Genomic DNA, 18176 nt, shown 5'->3' on the forward strand with positions numbered 1-18176 from the left:
ACTAGGATGTAAATATCAAATTAATAATTTAAATGTTGAGTCCAAGTTGAAATGATAATACTTTGGATATATTGAGTTAAATAAAATATATTGCTGGGCTTCCCTGGTGGCGCAGTGGTTGAAAGTCCGCCTGCCGATGCAGGGGACGCGGGTTCGTGCCCCGGTCTGGGAGGATCCCACGCGCCGCGGAGTGGCTGGGCCCGTGAGCCATGGCCGCTGAGCCTGCGCGTCCGGAGCCTGTGCTCCGCAACGGGAGAGGCCACAACAGTGAGAGGTCCGCGTAACGCAAAAAAAAAAATTATATATATATAAAATTAATTTCTCCATGTTCTTTTTCACTTTTTTATGTGGCTACTAGAAAATTTAAATTACATTTTTTTTTCCTGTGGTATGCGGGCCTGTCACTGCTGTGGCCCCTCCCGCCGTGGAGCACAGGCTCCGTACGCCCAGGCTCAGCGGCCACGGCACACGGGCTCAGCCGCTCCACGGCATGCGGGATCCTCCCGGACCAGGGCACGAACCTGCGTCCCCTGCATCGGCAGGCGGACCCTCAATCACTGCGCCACCAGGGAAGCACCTAAATTAAATATTTGGCTGACACTATATGCTATCGGACAGTACCTGTCAGTGTTTCTTTTGTAGAGATTTTTTAAATCATTGCAAATCATAGCAGCCTCATTTTATTGACAAGTAAAACAATGTCTTACAAACATGTTCTAATTTAATCTTCGCAAGTTTTTTGATTTAGATACTGTTTACTGATGAGGAATTTGATCTATAATGGATGAGGCGCATTGGAAGGTACATATATTGTAACAGAAAAACTCTTTAAAGTCGGGAGCCATGTCTTCTAACACCTTTTGTTGCTGATTTTGCCAGTGAAAGTAGTATCCCTTCTGTATAAAAGCAACAAAGTAGACTTCCATGAGAATTAAGAAACTTTACATGTTTGTAGCCTGTAAGTAAAAATACCACTTTCAAGCTCTCTTTTTGGCTACAGTGATCTATTTCAGTGTATCTGTAGGAGCTGTCTTAAAATATCAAATTTTCACTGCTTCCTAAAATCACAAAAAATTTGTAGGAAAATTGGCCTTTGATTGCATCCTAAGGGACATGCATATACATGCATTTTATAACCTACATTCTGTAATTTCAAAATATACACACATTATCCTGACAACTCTATGGATGACTTTATAATTATGTTTTGAATATAAGTTGATCATATGGACAAGAGTCCAATGAAAATTTTTAAAATTCTACTTTGTGTGTTTGTCAAAAACTGTCTAAGGGTGATTAATAATTTCTCCTAGATACAACTGCAACTTCCTCTGTATATTTAGGGTTCTGATTTTTCTTAGATCTTGTTTGATTCTACAAGAAAGGTGAATATTTTCAATAAGTTTTTTGAGAAAAATTCATAGATGTTTGTACTACATTTGAGAAGCTCATTCCCCAGATCTAAATATGTCATGCTCTCTGAAGTAGGTATTGCCATAGAGATTTTTTTTAATCTAATCCTCCCATGAAATACACAAATACATGAACTTAAATAATGGATTCTTTTTGAAATAACATTTTAATGTAAATGTTGGTTGCTAAACTACAGGTTAAATGTACGTAAAATTAGACTCCTTTCAGATGTTTAGGTCATTTGACAAGGTTATTCAAAAAAGTAGAATTTCCTAAATAAATGCAGGTTTGGAAAATATTTTACCCAAATAATACATAAATTATTTTATGTACATTACTACAATGTTGGGATGAAAATGAGTACCTTAATTGTATGGCCTTTGCAAGTAAGGTTGTGCTTAGTCTGTTACTTTAGAGGATATTTATTAGCAGTTAGTTTATGTTCCAATATCTGATAGTATAAAAAAAAAGATTTGGAAAAAAATGTACTACAAATTAAACAAATGAATTCCTTTTCCTAACTTGTCTGAAATTAGTCTGAATTTGAACATACTTTTTAAAATCACATAATCTGATAATTCTGATAATCTCACTCTCCTGACTCCTTCAATTCTTCCCCTTTAGATAAATCACCAGATAAAATCCTGTACATAAGTCCTTGTATAGGGTTGTATTGGTTCTCCAGTAGGAGAACAAATAGCAGAACTACAAATTTCAGAAGTTTTCCCACGTTATAAAAAAAAAAGATTGAAATAAGATACATTCCAGAGGATATCTTGGGAGATTGGGATTGACATATATACACTAATATGTATAAAATAGATAACTAATAAGAACCTGCTGTATAAATAAATAAATAGAAAAAAAGAAGATATCATAAGATTGGGGGTAGTTATCTTTTTTTTTTTTTTTTAGCGTTACGCGGGCCTCTCACTGTTGTGGCCTCTCCCATTGCGGAGCACAGGCTCCGGACGCACAGGCTCAGCGGCCATGGCTCACGGGCCCAGCCGCTCCGCGGCATGTGGGATCTTCCCGGACCGGGGCACGAACCCGTGTCCCCTGCATCGGCAGGCGGACTCTCAACCACTGTGCCACCAGGGAAGCCCAGGGGGTAGTTATCTTAATGTTGAAAAATTCTGAGCATTTTCAGACCAAAAAAAAAAAAAAAAAAGATTTACAATTTCTTATTTAAAAAATCTTGTGGATTAACTATTCCTAAGTGTATCACTTATGTAAATTAATGTGTCTAAAATATTATGTTGCACTTCCATCAGAATTTAGTTTTTAATCCTTAGTTGTGTGAAGAAAAAAATGTATTTATCAAAAGTAAACATTAATGCATTCTATTCAAATATTGATAAATTCTGAAGGTTATGACCAAATTAATGAGGTTTTAGTGGTATTTTATGTTTACTCATGTTCAAGTAATCTTTTCCACATCTGTTAATATTAGAATTACTGATCTCAGACTGCTACCTACCAGAAGACTCAGACCTATTTGATTCCTTTTTATGTCACCAAAAACATCACCCTCTGCGTACAGGAACATAACTAATGCAAATCAAAATCAATAACAATAAGTATCATTTAAATGAGAATTGTGAAATAGCAAAAACTCTTACAAATGCTAGATTATGGTTTCTTTTATTCAAGGAGTAGTTAGGATATCCATATTTTGGTGAGGAAAATGTCTTGGTACTTCTTTTAAACAGAACTGGAATCTGTGTGATAACCATGAGTACCAGATTTTGTACCACGGCCTTTGTGCCATAGAGACAGTCCCCTAAACCCAGTATATAAGACTTTTACCCAACCAATCTTGCACTGATGATATGTCCATTTTAGTTGTTTAAAAATAAGAGAATTTTTAAATTTCGTAATATTTAGATGATAGAATTTATTTTCCAAAATACCAGTTCATCAGATTATTCATCCAAAGGGAATTTGTGCTTCATTGCTAATACTTTTAAAAGCCTGCTAGTTCTGAGTTTATACTGATGCCATTTGAGAGGGTGAAGGCTGTTTTTATGAGAATGTACTCAGTGTAGAGTATTTACAAATTAAATCATAAAAGTAGGTTGCATCAGCTCAGAACGCAGATCAAATTAACTTGCAAATTGGCTTCAGCCTCTAGTCCAGAAAAGCATTCTAAGGAGAATCCTTCCTCTCTATTTCCAGTTCTGGATCCATTAGGACAATTTTCCCTTCCAAAATCAAGATCTGTCTAAATGTATTCTTGTCCTTTATTGACTTTCCTCCTGGTTCCCTAAACTTTTCAGCTGTTTATAACTGTTGTATTTTAGGTTAGGTTTTTCATCCAGGGTAGGAAGCAGTATCTATTAAGCATTTCATTAATTGAAGAAACTCTTGCTCTTAGAAGGCAAAGAATAACTTGACAATTCTTATGTAGTGAAACTATATGCTGAAAATCATTCATGAATTGTGTGAGAGTATATCCAAATGAGACATTATACATTTACTCTCATAGAGTACGTTAGTAAATTTGGAAGAAAACCAAACTGGAAATGTTTTGTCAAATATCCTAACAATATCTCCTTATCTTTGATACAGGCTTTTATCTGATTATCTGGTTATTTCTCATTTCAAATTTCAAATTTCTTTTCACAAAGTGTACAAAATACAATGCAAATAACACGAAAATACAGTTGAGAAAATGTGCTTCATGACTAATAAATTAGATACCTAGTTCCAAAATAACTACTAATGTCATTGGCTATGACTAAATTAGGGGATATAAGTGATAATGACACCAATATAAAAGATTTTATTATCTTTTCTATTATGATTTGTATATATTTAAAATGCATTATCTTCTAATTGCCATAAATAATAGTTCTAATGCAAATTGGAAAAGTGGTAAAAATAATAGATTTCTTTGCTTAACTCTTCAAATAAAAACCTGTGTCCAAATGAATTCTAAGTATTATTTGTTAGTATTTTTTCTGCAAATTTCCCTTAAATGTTGATTACTAACATATTTTTCTGAAGTGATTTCAATCTTTCAACTAATAAAATTAGATTTTATTAAAATTAAAATTTTATTAAAATTACATTCTATTAAAATTGCATTTGATTAGTTGAAAGCTTGAAACCATTGAAGAAAAATAAAAAGAATGAGGGAATGAAATGGTAAATTGTTCCAAAAATCAGGAAGCTATTGTGTCAACTTGCCATATTTCTGTATTATTGTTTATTATAGATCACTGAATCAGCATGCAAAAAAAAATGGAGAAATAAGCACATATGTCTATGTGATGCACAATTGGTATTACCCAATTGAATGAAAGCCTATACAGAACTGTGCATTAAAGGATTAACCTTGCCCAAAGCAAAGTTTGGCCCTTTGCCCCAAGCTCCTGGGAGGTAACCTGTAAATTCTTGGGATGTCCTAAGTGAGAGAAGTGTTTTTGTTTTTACCTGGGGACTGTAGGCCACACCAGATTGTCTATGCTAACAGTGTGATTTATGGCAGGAACTTTGGGCCCCATGGTTTCACCTGAACTTCTGAAGGGGCTGGAACTAAGGTCAATCCCACGGGCAGTCAGCTATATCTATGTGACCAACCTCCAGAAAAATCTCTGGAAAATAAAAATCAGATAAGCTTCCCTGGTTAGCAGACCCCAACATATATGGTCATCTGATCTTTGACAAATATGACATTGCAGAGAAATAAGGAAATGCTACTATTTTCAGTATATGTTGTAGGATTCTTGACATCTCCCTCACATTGTATATATAAATCAATTTTAAGTGGGTTGCAGATTAAATGAGAAAGATAAAGCAATAAAGCCTTTAGAATAAACAGGAAAAAATTGTCATTCACTTGATAGGCAAATATTTCTTTTTTTAATAAATGTATTTATTTTATTTATTCATTTTTGGCTGCGTTGGGTCTTTGTTGCTGCACGCGAGCTTTCTCTAGTTACGGCGAGCGGACGCTGCTCTTCGTTGTAGTGCGTGGGCTTCTCATTGCGGTGGCTTCTCTTGTTGCAGAGCATGGGCTCTAGGCATGCAGGCTTCAGTAGTTGTGGCGTACAGGCTCAGTAGTTGTGGCTCACAGGCTCTAGAGCACAGGCTCAGTAGTTGTGGCGCACGGGCTTAGTTGTTCCACAGCAGGTGGGATCTTCCCAGACCAGGGCTCGAACCCGTGTCCCCTACATTGGCAGGCGGATTCTTAACCACTGCACCACCAGGGAAGCCTGGCAAATATTTCTTAAATAGAAAACAAACACAAAGAAAAACATTAATAAATTTGACTACTTAAAAATAAAGCGTCCATTTATCAAAAGATAGCATTTAGGAGTGAAAGGCAAGCCGTAGATAAGACAAAGATATCGGTAATACATATATTTAACAAAGCACAGATATGCACAATTTATAAATAGCTATCAATAAAAGAAAAGCAGAAAATCCAATAAGGAAATGGCAAAACACTTGAAGCAGCACTTCTAAAGAAAGACCCTAATGGCCAGTGAAATAAAAGGTACTTGTTATGGAGTAAAATGTGTCCCTCCCAAAATTTGTATGTTGAAACTATAATAGTCTAAGTGCCTTCCCTCATGTAGATTATATTCTGGGGGAGTAACTTAGATAATGAACCAGTAGGCAAATATATAAATAACATGATTTCACAGAGTGAAAAGACTATGAAGAAAAACAACTTTTAAGTAAGGTAATAGAATATGGCATGTAAAGAGTAGTAATTGCATGTGGTAGTGAAGGATGGTACTTTCTAGTAAATCCTTAGAGATGAAAAAGATCTAGTGAAAAGAAGCTATTCAAAGTAAAACAGCAAGCACAAGAGACAGAAGCAATAGTTTGCTGAGGCCTCAAAGAATCCTAAAGGACCTAATTGCAAAAACTGGCAAATCCTTTACAGGAGATATAAAACCCACAGCTGAGCTTATCGCTGGCGAAAGAGCAGACAGAAGAGGAATCCATCACAGATTATGATAAGGTAAAAACGGATGAACTTTTAACATTAACATGTGGGCTAATTCATTTTGGAATGGCAAGGATGCCCACCACAGAGCATGTCTGCACTCAAACACCAACATTTTCCCCCACAGCTTCACCAACCACTTGGGAGTAGTGTGTCAGCAGCTGGGACTCAGAAGGAGAGCTCAGAAAGAGTCTCCCTAGGGCACCTGTGTCCCCCTCCCCATTGCAGAGCAATCACCTATAGGAAGTGGTGGGAGGGCAGGCGATCGGGTAAACATCTATCAAAGATGCTCTGGGTTTTTTGCTATGAAAAGAGTGAGGAAGGGATGTTTAGAAAACATCCACCCAAGCCCCCCATCAACTGCCAAAAGCTGAGACTTGAACATGCAGACCAAGGGGGTCACCTAAAGGAATCAGGTTTTTAATCACCAAAGTCTGGAGGCAGGGTGAGAGAACTGTGAGAAATCCCAGATACCACCCAGCATTTCAGAAACCAAAGGCTGGAGGCACAGAAGTAGAACTGAGAGAAATGAGGAGACATTCGGAGCCACCGCAGAGCGCAAGGAGGCTGCCTTCTGAAGGAAGAGACAGCAGGACTGTGGAGATCTCTTGTAGGCACAGAAGTCAAGGAGCAGGGTGGGGGAGCAAAGGGGACACTCCAGTGACCCAGAAACCTAGCAGCCAGGCTGTGAAGTAGGAAGAGATCTCTCAGGTGGCTCAGCTGTGAAGCATAGGCAAGATGGTTGTGCCACCAGTTCTTAGCCTCGTGCCCTGCAGATAGGAACGTCTCCATCCAACTCTCAAAATATTTGAAATCAGTGGTGAACTGACTCAGATTAAATAAGCAACAAAGCCCAGACCCAGGTCAACTATAGATCAGATGGATGTGCAGAAGATAAGTATCGTTTGATTTATTGTCTACATTTTTATATGAAAATGCTAGCATGTAATCACAAATTACAAAATATACATGAACAAAAATAGAAAATATGACATATAGACAAGATAAGGAATACTCTGTAGAAACACACCTGGAGATGGCTCAGTTGTTGAAATTATGACAGTGATTTTTTTTTTTTTTTTTTTTTGTGGTACTCGGGCCTCTCACTGTTGTGGCCTCTCCTGTTGCGGAGCACAGGCTCCGGACACACAGGCTCAGCAGCCATGGCTCACGGGCCCAGCTGCTCCGCGGCATGTGGGATCTTCCCAGACTGGGCACAAACCCATGTCCCCTGCATCGGCAGGCGGACTCTCAACCACGGCGCCACCAGGGAAGCCCCATGACGGTGATTTTAAACAACTATGAAAAAAAATGCCGAAGGATCTATTGGAAGAAGTAGATAACATTCATGAAGAGATGGTAATTCCAGAAGTGTGACAACTCTAGAAAAGAACCATGTAGAATTGCTAAAAATTAAAAAAATAATATCACATATGAGAATTTATCTGGTAGATTAAATAGGAGACTGTTTAGAATCAGTGTCCTTGAAGATGGGCCAATCCAAACTGAAATGCAAAGTGATACAAAGTGTTTAAAAACACAGAAAAAAGCATCTGATATCTGTTGTCAGTACTTTCGGTCTAACATTCTTATCGCTGGATTCCCAGAAGATAAAGGGAGAAAATAAGGTGCACAGAAAACAATATATGTTTGAAAAAGAAAATGGTTGAGGACTTTCTGAAATAGAGAAAACATTGATCCACAGATGCAAAAATCTCAGCAAATTTTAATCAGAATTCAAAATAAAACAAAAACAAAGAAAAAACAAAAACCTGGACATAGCCAGCCATCGGGATTCAATCTGCGGTTGGTTGAATCCATGGATTTGGGATCCACGATACAGAGAGCTGTCTCGGCTACACAATTTGAGACTAGGCACTTGAGCATCTACGGATTTCCGTATCCACCAGGGGTCCTGGAACTAATCCCCCCGCAGATACCCAGAGACAACTGTATAGTCAAACTCTTGAAAACCAAAAACAAATAACGTTAAAAGCAGCCAGAAATGTATTATATACAGAGATCCAATCCCAAAAACATCTGGAGTTGATGTGGGTTTGGGTTTCACTGTTGATATTGTTCTGTTCAGTTCTGTTGTTCTTCCAATTCTGCTCTTCCTGTACTTAGAGCAGGGCTTGGTGTAGGGGTGGGGGGGGGGGTTCTCATTTTTCTGGCTCCACCCTCAGCTTTCAGTAGTCCCTGAGCCCCAGCTGCAGAGAGGTTCTCTCTGCTTTCTCTGCTCCTTTCCCAGTGGGAGTGCTTTCACTCAGATCTATTTTTGTTGCCTGCTCAGCCTCTACCTTAGGCAGCCTCTGTTTATCTGACCCTTGAGGATGAAGCTTTGTCAGCGCGCTCAGACGTGTATCTGTGATTTGTCTTAGGCCCCTGATCCTCCTCCAGGGTTAGCAGGAAAAGCCCAGCTCCTGCTACTGGATATTTTCAAGTACTGTACTCCCCCATAGTAAATTATTTATAAATTTTTGCTTGAAATGGATGCGGAATCCTGAACCCACCATGGTGTCCTGCCCCTCTCCCAGATGCAGAAAGTTTTTCTCAAAGCAATTGATCTTTGCCAGTATCCTGAGTGAGAGGTCTTTCTACCCTCATCCAAAGACAGAGGGGTTTTTGCTGCTATTTCTTTCTCAGAGTTAATGAATTTTTAATGAGCCCTGGGAGTTGAGTGATTGCTACTGATATCCTAGGGTTTTAAAGTTTATGCTTCATAGCAGTGAATGGATTTTGCGTCTGTGCCCCAGCAGTACTCAGTCACCTCCCATACCTGTACCACCAAATGGGGCCCCTCCCACCATACCCCTAGCCTTTCTCGTGAGCACCTGTTGGAGAGCTACTCAAAAAAGATGGTAAGCGAGCATAAACTCCCCTTGGGTCAGGGGGTTTTAGCTATTCTAATCTGATGCTAGCCCACGTTTCTTCTTTCATAATGTGTTAAAGTTCTAGCCAACTTTTTTCTTACTTGTTTGTATGGCATTCACATCTTCTATTCTCTAAGATAAGAGTTCCTGTGCCCCAGTTCTCACTGAAAAGTATTGTCTCTCATGGGAATGTAGTTTACCTGACTTGACTTTAACTCTCTGGTGAGCTCAATAAAAAAGTAATGATTTTGTAGATTACCTGGCTTTTTTCTTTGATTGTTAGTTTGAAAATGATACTCTCTTGAAGCTTTCTGCATCTTAAGCAGAAGCAGATTCAAGGGTGTTTTTATATGTTTACTTACCTCTAGAGTAAGAAGCAATCTGTTAAGATGTGATACATTCAGAGTGTATAAATTCCCCTTGTCCCTGCTTATACCCACTTGGGTTTTACTAGAATTATGCAAGCATTTTATAACAGAAAGAGAGATGTTTCTGAACCTGATCTAATTTTTATTTGTAATGGCAGGGCTGGACTATAGGGCATACCCACATATGTGACCTGAATGAGATGAGTGAGCATATAACATGTTAAACATTGCTGGACAGAAATATTATCTCATATTATTATTAAGTGCTTGTATTAGTGCTTGTTTTTAAGGTGATGTGAAATAATAGAGAACAAAAACAAACCAAACCAACCCATTATTTTTTCTGCTTCCACTCACTTTATCCCTGGTGTTACAACCTCCATGTCGGGATTAGTGCCCACTCCCCCTACAATGCAATCAACACTCATTCATACTCTTTGCCCTTCTGTGGCAATCTCTGCAAAGTTGAAAATGACTATTCATATTGACCTTTTCAGAAAGAAAGACTAGAGGTCCATTTTTCTGCTCAGCATAGATGTTGGTATTTTTTTTTAAAACCAGATCCAGAACAGTAGAGGGGAAAAAACTAGGTCATATCACTACCTTTCTTTCAAGAGAGAACAAAATGGCTCACAATAAACATTTAATAATGATAACTTCTGATTATCACTGTTAATTGAAATCCATACATCTTATAATCAATGAATTTCTCCTCCAGCCCCAGATGTTGCAATAGCTAATTGCCACTTAATGTTCATCTCTTTTCCATTTCTTTTTCTTTTTTAATTGTTTTTATAATGGGGAATTGGGAGAAGCTACACGAGGGGCCGTTATCTAGATAAAAATTTTAACTACAAATTCTAGATTTTATTTTGATTTTTGGACCTAATTCAAGTGATTTTTATTCAGCTTTGTGAGTCCCTCTAATCTGTGGCTGCATAAGCCACATCTATGATTTACAAAATGCATGGTAATAGGGAAGTCATTTCAGCTTCCCTTTAAAAATTAATGTGATTAAAAATATCTCTCTTGTTTACCTTGTTTTCTTTCAGGATCAAATGAGATTACAAAAGCCAGCGTTTTTGCTCATTCCTGAACTACGTGTATAATCAGTATGTGTCTGACTCTTTTGAGGTCTCTGTGGACTGTATTAGGGTTTAGATTCTTTGTGTATCAAGGCCTACCACAAAATAGGCACCATCTAATTGTTGATAAAATGAATTAACCTAATTGTAATATAAGAGTAATCATAAGTAGAATATATAGAAAAATGGATTTGTAACTTATTTTTAATTTCTTATAAAACAATATAGAGCCATGCATGTAGTGAAAATTCCACATATATGATATCATTGACTTATTAACTGGAAATGGAAAATTGGTCCTCATTTCCCTGAGCTTGTTTATTCCAATTCCCATCCATATGATCTATGGAAAGTTTCTGTAAAATAGAAATAATATTTGTGCTTATTATATTATACATTTATAATATATAAATTATAATCCACATAATTTATATATAAATGTATGATATATACATTTATAAAAATAATAACATTTGTCATTTTGCTATTTTATCCTGATGCTATAATTCCTAGGAAAGGCTTACTGTAGAATAATTACTTCTTAAATCATTTGGTTCCCTTTCCTTTTTCTTTAGGTACTTGTAAGATGTGAGAACATTGTGCTATACACATTCTATTTAGAAAGATTTATGCATTCTCCAAACTTCAGATATTAAATTCATTTTTATCATGTTTAGTGAATTCAAATAATCCAAAAGTATTATTAAGCTACTAGTATTATTGAGTAGGCTAAATAGTAATTTAAACTAAACATAAAATAATGCAACATTTGCTATAAAACATTAAAAAAAATCAACGAAACCAAGAAAAAGCAAAAGCAAAATAAGTATCTTTCTTAAACTCCTGCAATCCTTCAGGCTTTGGCTTATATTTAATATCCTCAGAGAAAATTTAAAGGGCCTCTGGAAAAGCCCAGCTCCTTCTACTAGATGTTTCCAAGTACTGTACTCCCCCTACAGTAAATTATTTATAAATTTTTGGTCTTCTCTTTTCCTTGTTAAAATGTAGGCTTTGTAAGGGAAGTGACCATTTAGGTCTTATTCATCACTGGTTTTTTCAGCCCTTAGAATAGTGTCTGGAACACAGGAGGCCAGCTCACAGCGTCTATTCAACAAGTATTTATTGATCTTAAATGTAATTAAATTCATAGTTTCCATTATAAATAGCACCATATTATGATGCTATTTTATCCAGATGCCAAAAAATTATCATCCTTGATTCCAAGATCATGCAACTAAAACTAATTTCTTGTAATGAACTTCTTCCCAGGTAGACCTATCAACTGGGAAAGAATGCACTGGTGTCAATGATTTCAAATATTCCAGTTCCTTGACAAATATATTTATTACTGGGAAAATTTTAAAGGCATGCAACATTTTTGGTTTGGGGAATTAGGTGATTGAAGAAGAATTACTATCCACAAAAGATTTGAGTGAACTGAACGTGATGATTGAAAACTAAACAGATTAATATTACTTTGTTTCTTAGGGGAATAAACAAATGCCATAGGAACTTTGTTTTAAAATGAAAAAAGAAAATAGTAACCCACATCCAAAGATGAATGTAGAAATACAGAAGTAATAGACACAAAAGTTCATTCCTTCCTTTAGATTTTTCATACTTTCTCATAAGTTTGGTAGGTTTTTGCTCTTGGCCATCAAAATATTGTAATAATGGGGGCTTCCCTGGTGGCGCAGTAGTTGGGAGTCCGCCTAACGATGCAGGGGACACGGATTCGTGCCCCGGTCCAGGAGGATCCCGCGTGCCGCGGAGCGGCTGGGCCCATGAGCCATGGCCGCTGAGCCTGCGCGTCCGGAGCCTGTGCTCCGCAGCGGGAGAGGCCGCGGCAGTGAGAGGCCCGCGTACCTAAAAAAAAAAAAAAAAAAAAAAAAAAAAATTGTAATAATGGTACAATTCCAATATAAGTAAAATTCTTTAAATTACTGTTGTTTCATATCACTTAAAAAAATAGTTAAGGATTTGTCACTGGCATTAATTATGTTAAAAAGAACCATTTTATTATTGCACATTATTTTTTGTCCTTTATTACACAAAAAAGTATTTTTACATATATACATATGTATACATAATATTTTTAATTTCCAAAATTTTTATTATTCACAAGATATTATATATGAAGTCCATTTTCAATTTATTCATATTTTATTAATTTCACCCATAAACATAAATATCTTAATAATTATGAGTAAAGGAGCTACAGATAAGATAATGGCATATTCTCTCTGAAAGCAGGTTGTATTTTGCTATGAAAACATGACAACAGTATGGTTCTAATTACCTCTTATATTTTAGAGAGTGGCAGCCGGCCAATGAACTGTATTTTTTTTTCTCCTAAAAGGATATAATCGAACAAATGGTAGCTAAAGCTTTTGTGGACTCTTGAATATGTAAATTAAGCACGCTTCTTAACAAGTTATTTTGTCATCCTGATGAGTGGAAACATTGATTTTCAAGACTAATTATACTCACTGTTTTTAAAATAAGCGAGGGGCTTTGCATTATGTAATTTAGCAAAACGTCGGAATTAGACAGGCAGGTTCCCTGCAGGTCAGGCCTCCTCAGAAGAAGTCCAGGATGTTTACATAAAAGTCAGCTTGGTGGAGGAGGTGAGGTTTATCATTCAGCAATTTACCATGGGGCCACATTGCATTTTGAAGTCAACTGGAACTGTCTGCTTAGACACACCTTTGCAAATGTCGATGAAGGTCTGTTTCTGTAAATAGCCACTAACTACTAATACATCTTTACTGGTAAAATAAGTCTAGACCCAGTGAAGAAAAGCACAGTTCCTCCAGCATAAAAATATTATTTTTTTGTTGACCTAGTCAAATGTCTTGCGAGTCTGTGAGATTCATTGAACAAATCTGTTTTATGCCAAATGGTTTCAAAGAGAGTCCCGTGCGAGGAGTTAGCACTTAGGTTTTGGAGTTATCCAAAGAAATATAGAACTAAGAGTCCTTTCCAAGGAAAGCAGTATATAACTAGATACTATAAAACAAAATTATATTTTATACTTCTGATTTTCAACTACAAGGAAATTCAGGTTTTTCAGGGAACACAGGAATATATCACTTAGATTAAAATTTCTGAACTGTTTTCTTTTAATCACATTTAGGGTGTAAATCTGTGGACTAGAATTTAGTGTCAAGAGTAAGTGGAGGGGCTTCCCTGGTGGCACAGTGGTTGAGAGTCCGCCTGCCGACGCAGGGGACACGGGTTCGTGCCCCGGTCTGGGAAGATCTCACATGCCGCGGAGCGGCTGGGCCTGTGAGCCATGGCCGCTGAGCCTGTGCGTACGGAGCCTGTGCTCCGCAACGGGAGAGGCCACAACAGTGAGAGGCCCGCATACCGAAAAAAAAAAAAAAAAAAAGAATAAGTGGAAAATATACATAGGCCGGAAATTTGTGTTCAAGTCTCGTGTTGGGTATTGGCATACTTAGAGCACTAAATTTATTAGGTAACAGAAAACAGAGTCTCCTTTCAGTGTTCCTTACTCAGAATTTTGCTCAAGAGATATCTTTCTGATTTAAAAAGACTATCCTCCTACGGTTGATTCTGGGCAGCGGCTACCACAATGCTGTTTACCTGAACTCTTCCTGAAAATCAGTTTGCCTCCACTGAAGCTGATATATTCCTGCTGGAGAGGAACCCAAATGGAGGAAGGACTTTTGTATCCACGTCAGCACATGCACAAGTCTTCAAAGACTCAATGACAAGCACATTCTGGAGTTGACAGTAGCATTATTGCTAGTGGCAGTGGATGTATTTGCAAGATTCAAATCTGTACTCCGTAACTGTAAATCTTTATTCTCTATCTCCTGGTTCCCCCAATCTTAGGATATACCTGGGTAGTTCATGATCAAAGTAAAAGTCACAGTTGGAGAAGTAAAACTAATTTAACAGGTTTTTATATTTTTTTATTTTCCCATCCTCAATACTAAAGAGGTGAAAAGGTGAATTAAACATGACTCAGTTGCATGTTGTATAACTACATAGAGAGGTGACATAACATTTGTAGAAAATCAATTTCATGAGCCAGGCACTGCATTAGGGACTTCATACATATTATCTTCTTTAATCCTCACAGCAGTCCCATGAGATTGAATTACTGGCCTTGTTTGACCAAAGAAGCTGAGGGTTACAGACGTTAGTGACTCACCTGTAGATATGACACTCAGCTACTAAGCTACAAAGCTGGAATTCAAACCAGATTTGTCTGATTTAAATTCTGTGCCCATTTCATAATCTGAGCAAAAGAATTTCAGGATTTTAACTGTGAAGCAGAATTCAGTCACCCAGTACAATTATTCATTTGATGCTTGAATTCTATCTAAAATAACTCTTAATTAGTCATCAACTGAGGTTTAAAGATTGCTAATATTGATGAGAGCTTTTAAGATCTACTCCCTTAGCAACTTTCAAATATGCAATACAGTATTATTAATCATGCTATGCATTACATCCCCAGGACTTACTTAGTATTTTACATTGTGGTGATCATTTTGAAATATATTCAAATATCTCATCATTATGTTGTACACCAGAAACTAATTTATATGTCAATTATACCTTAATAAATAAATAAGCATAAATGCATAGTAAATTGGAGCCTAAAACTTAAAAGAAAAAGGATTGCTAATAATAAGAAACTGAGACCAGTTTATTTAGCTCAAAAAATTCTATAGTTGTCCTGTCTGACATCTTAGAAACTAGCCATAGGTGGCTGTTTAAATTAAAATTAAGTAAAACAAAAAAATTCAGTTCTTCAGTCTCGCCACATTTCAAGAGCTCAATAACCTCATGTGGCTAATGGCTACCGTACTGGACAGCATATGTAGACACACACATACATACATATGTATATATTCTCCCTGTATTCTTTAAGTGAACTCATCCACAAACGCATAATTTGTTAAACAAATTCAAGAGAAACTGTTCTGCTTAGGATCTGAGCATTCTTAAATCCAGTTCATTGATTACCGACCTCGTGACACCTCTTAAGCCACCTTCTAATATCCCTATGGCTTGAAGAGCACAGTTTGAAGACGGCTGTTCTAGAGAAATTATTATCACCATCATTCTAATTGTTACACAAAATGATAGAATGTCAGAGGTGGAATGGATTCCAAGATCATCTCATTCAATCACCTTATTTTGCCAAAGAGGAGACTGAGGTGCAGGCAGGTGAGGCCATCATCATGCTTCAAAGTTCACAGCTACCTTGTCTTTTCCTGTTTGCATATTCTAAAGTCCCATTCACTACCCACGGGGAAAACATAAACTGAGGTTCCGTAATTTCAGTCCATGAATTCAGTTAGAAGGACACAGATCCACTGAAATTACGTATAATACTCTTGTCATTTATTGTTTGTTATCAAGGGGAATGATCCGTAGGTCCACATAGATATCATCAGAACCTCCAAGCATTTTTTGTGAAACAAAAAAACGCTAAGACAGGCTTCCCTGGTGGCGCAGTGGTTGAGAGTCCGCCTGCTGATGCAGGGGACACGGGTTCGTGCCCCGGTCCGGGAGGATCCCACATGCCGCGGAGCGGCTGGGCCCGTGAGCCATGGCCGCTGAGCCGGCGCGTGCGGAGCCTGTGCTCCGCAACGGGAGAGGCCACAACAGTGAGAGGCCCGCATACCGAAAAACAAACAAACAAAAAAACAAACGGTAAGACTACTGTGACCCAAATAGTATGTGCAACGTACATTTGCTGTAGGGTGACCGCACTTCAGGCTTTAAAGGACATGGTGAGACCAAAAATAATAAGAAATGCGCAAGCATCAGAATTGATTCGTAAAACAGTTCACCCTTGTGGGAAACTCTTAACTGAATTGGAAACACCACATTAAATTAAAATAACCATTTGCATATTTGATAAAGAAACTAGACTTTCTGTTGTAAACACTGTAGAGCAGATGTGGTTGAGAGCAACTTTTAGAATTTAAGAAATAGCACAGATTCTTTTTACTTGCTTAAAATAAAAGCAGCAAGAGAACTGGAAATCCTCGTTGCAACTCTTGGCAATGACCAGAAATGTTCTTGACTTTTTATTCTGATTTCGATGATGTATAAAACCCAGAGAACAAAGAATTTGTGTAAAAATAATATGTAAAATGACCTTCATTTTAATCCTCATTATTGTGGATATAGAATAATTCTTTTCACAATTTTCAAGCTTAATTTGTCATAATTTGTTATTTTGATTTTTGTAATCTTTTGGAGAATCTGAAATATTGATACAACAAAAACTGTTATGCCAACTATGAAATTTTTCATTCTTTCTAATGCCACTTAGATACTGTCCCTCTATTTAATATCAAAAGATTGAAACCTGTTCAATGATGGCTAAATTTTTCAATGTTTTAGATAATTACCATTTCTGAGTGATTATTCTCCTGCAGGAAAATAAATGCTATTTACAATGCATTTGGATTTTTTTCCTTTTAAAAATGTGACTCTTAAATAACCTCTCATCGTGTGAATGGCCTTGAAAAAAGATAAAGCCGCTAAAGCACAGAAAGGCATCTGACTTGACATCTTCTATGAAACGTTGTGTCTAGGAATGTCACGCAATCGGCAAACCCATAATAAGCACACTGGTACTCAGGATACTTGCCTCACAGCCCAAGAGAAAAATGCTGCCAAGTGATTGGCCTCCAAAAGTGTTAATGCACTACTCCCTTTCACACGGTGCTGTGAAATGGCTTTCTCTCCCCCAAAACAGTAACACAATTATCAAATTTCATTGAGACCCAGATGGGAGAAGATGAGTCTACACAGGATGATTATCACATATTGAGTTCAGCAGAGAACTAGCATGATGGAATTGGGGACTCTCTGTGTCCAGAGAGATGGACAACTGAGAGAGTGCAGAAGTCAGCAGCTCAATAATACCGATACATCTATTCTTGGATAAAACCTGGGACTTGGATATTTTCTCTATCCATCTAATTAATAACTTACATAATCTGATAATACAGTAGAAATATGTGTGTGCATGTATGCATAAGTGTGTGTTTATGCAACCTAAAGTCTGCTATATATCACAAACAAAATTGCCTTAATCAATGACTAAGCAAACCATGGAGTATTTTTTCTAAAGAGGCTAAAAAATTCATTGTTTCTAAGTAGGTTTAAATACAATCTCTTGGGGCCAATTGTTGGATTAAAAACCATTTTGCTCTTCTATACATCTTACTTAATCTCTTACTCTTAATCTCTTACTTACAGGGAAATGTTAATAAGGACTTCAAAACTCACAACCAAAGAGCTCCAAGGGACATAGATGCCGGCCGAAAGGTGGGCAATGTTTTTGTCTAATATTTCACAATGTCTTATAATAGCTGTTGGTCTTCAGGGACATCTGGGTACATGATATTGTCAAAAAAAGCTACTATGCACAGTGGAAATTTCCCTTTTCTAGCATCCAGTTATTTTTTGTTTTTAT

This window comes from Phocoena sinus, chromosome 14 (genome assembly GCF_008692025.1).
Source record: "Phocoena sinus isolate mPhoSin1 chromosome 14, mPhoSin1.pri, whole genome shotgun sequence".
Taxonomy (NCBI): Eukaryota; Metazoa; Chordata; class Mammalia; order Artiodactyla; family Phocoenidae; genus Phocoena; species Phocoena sinus.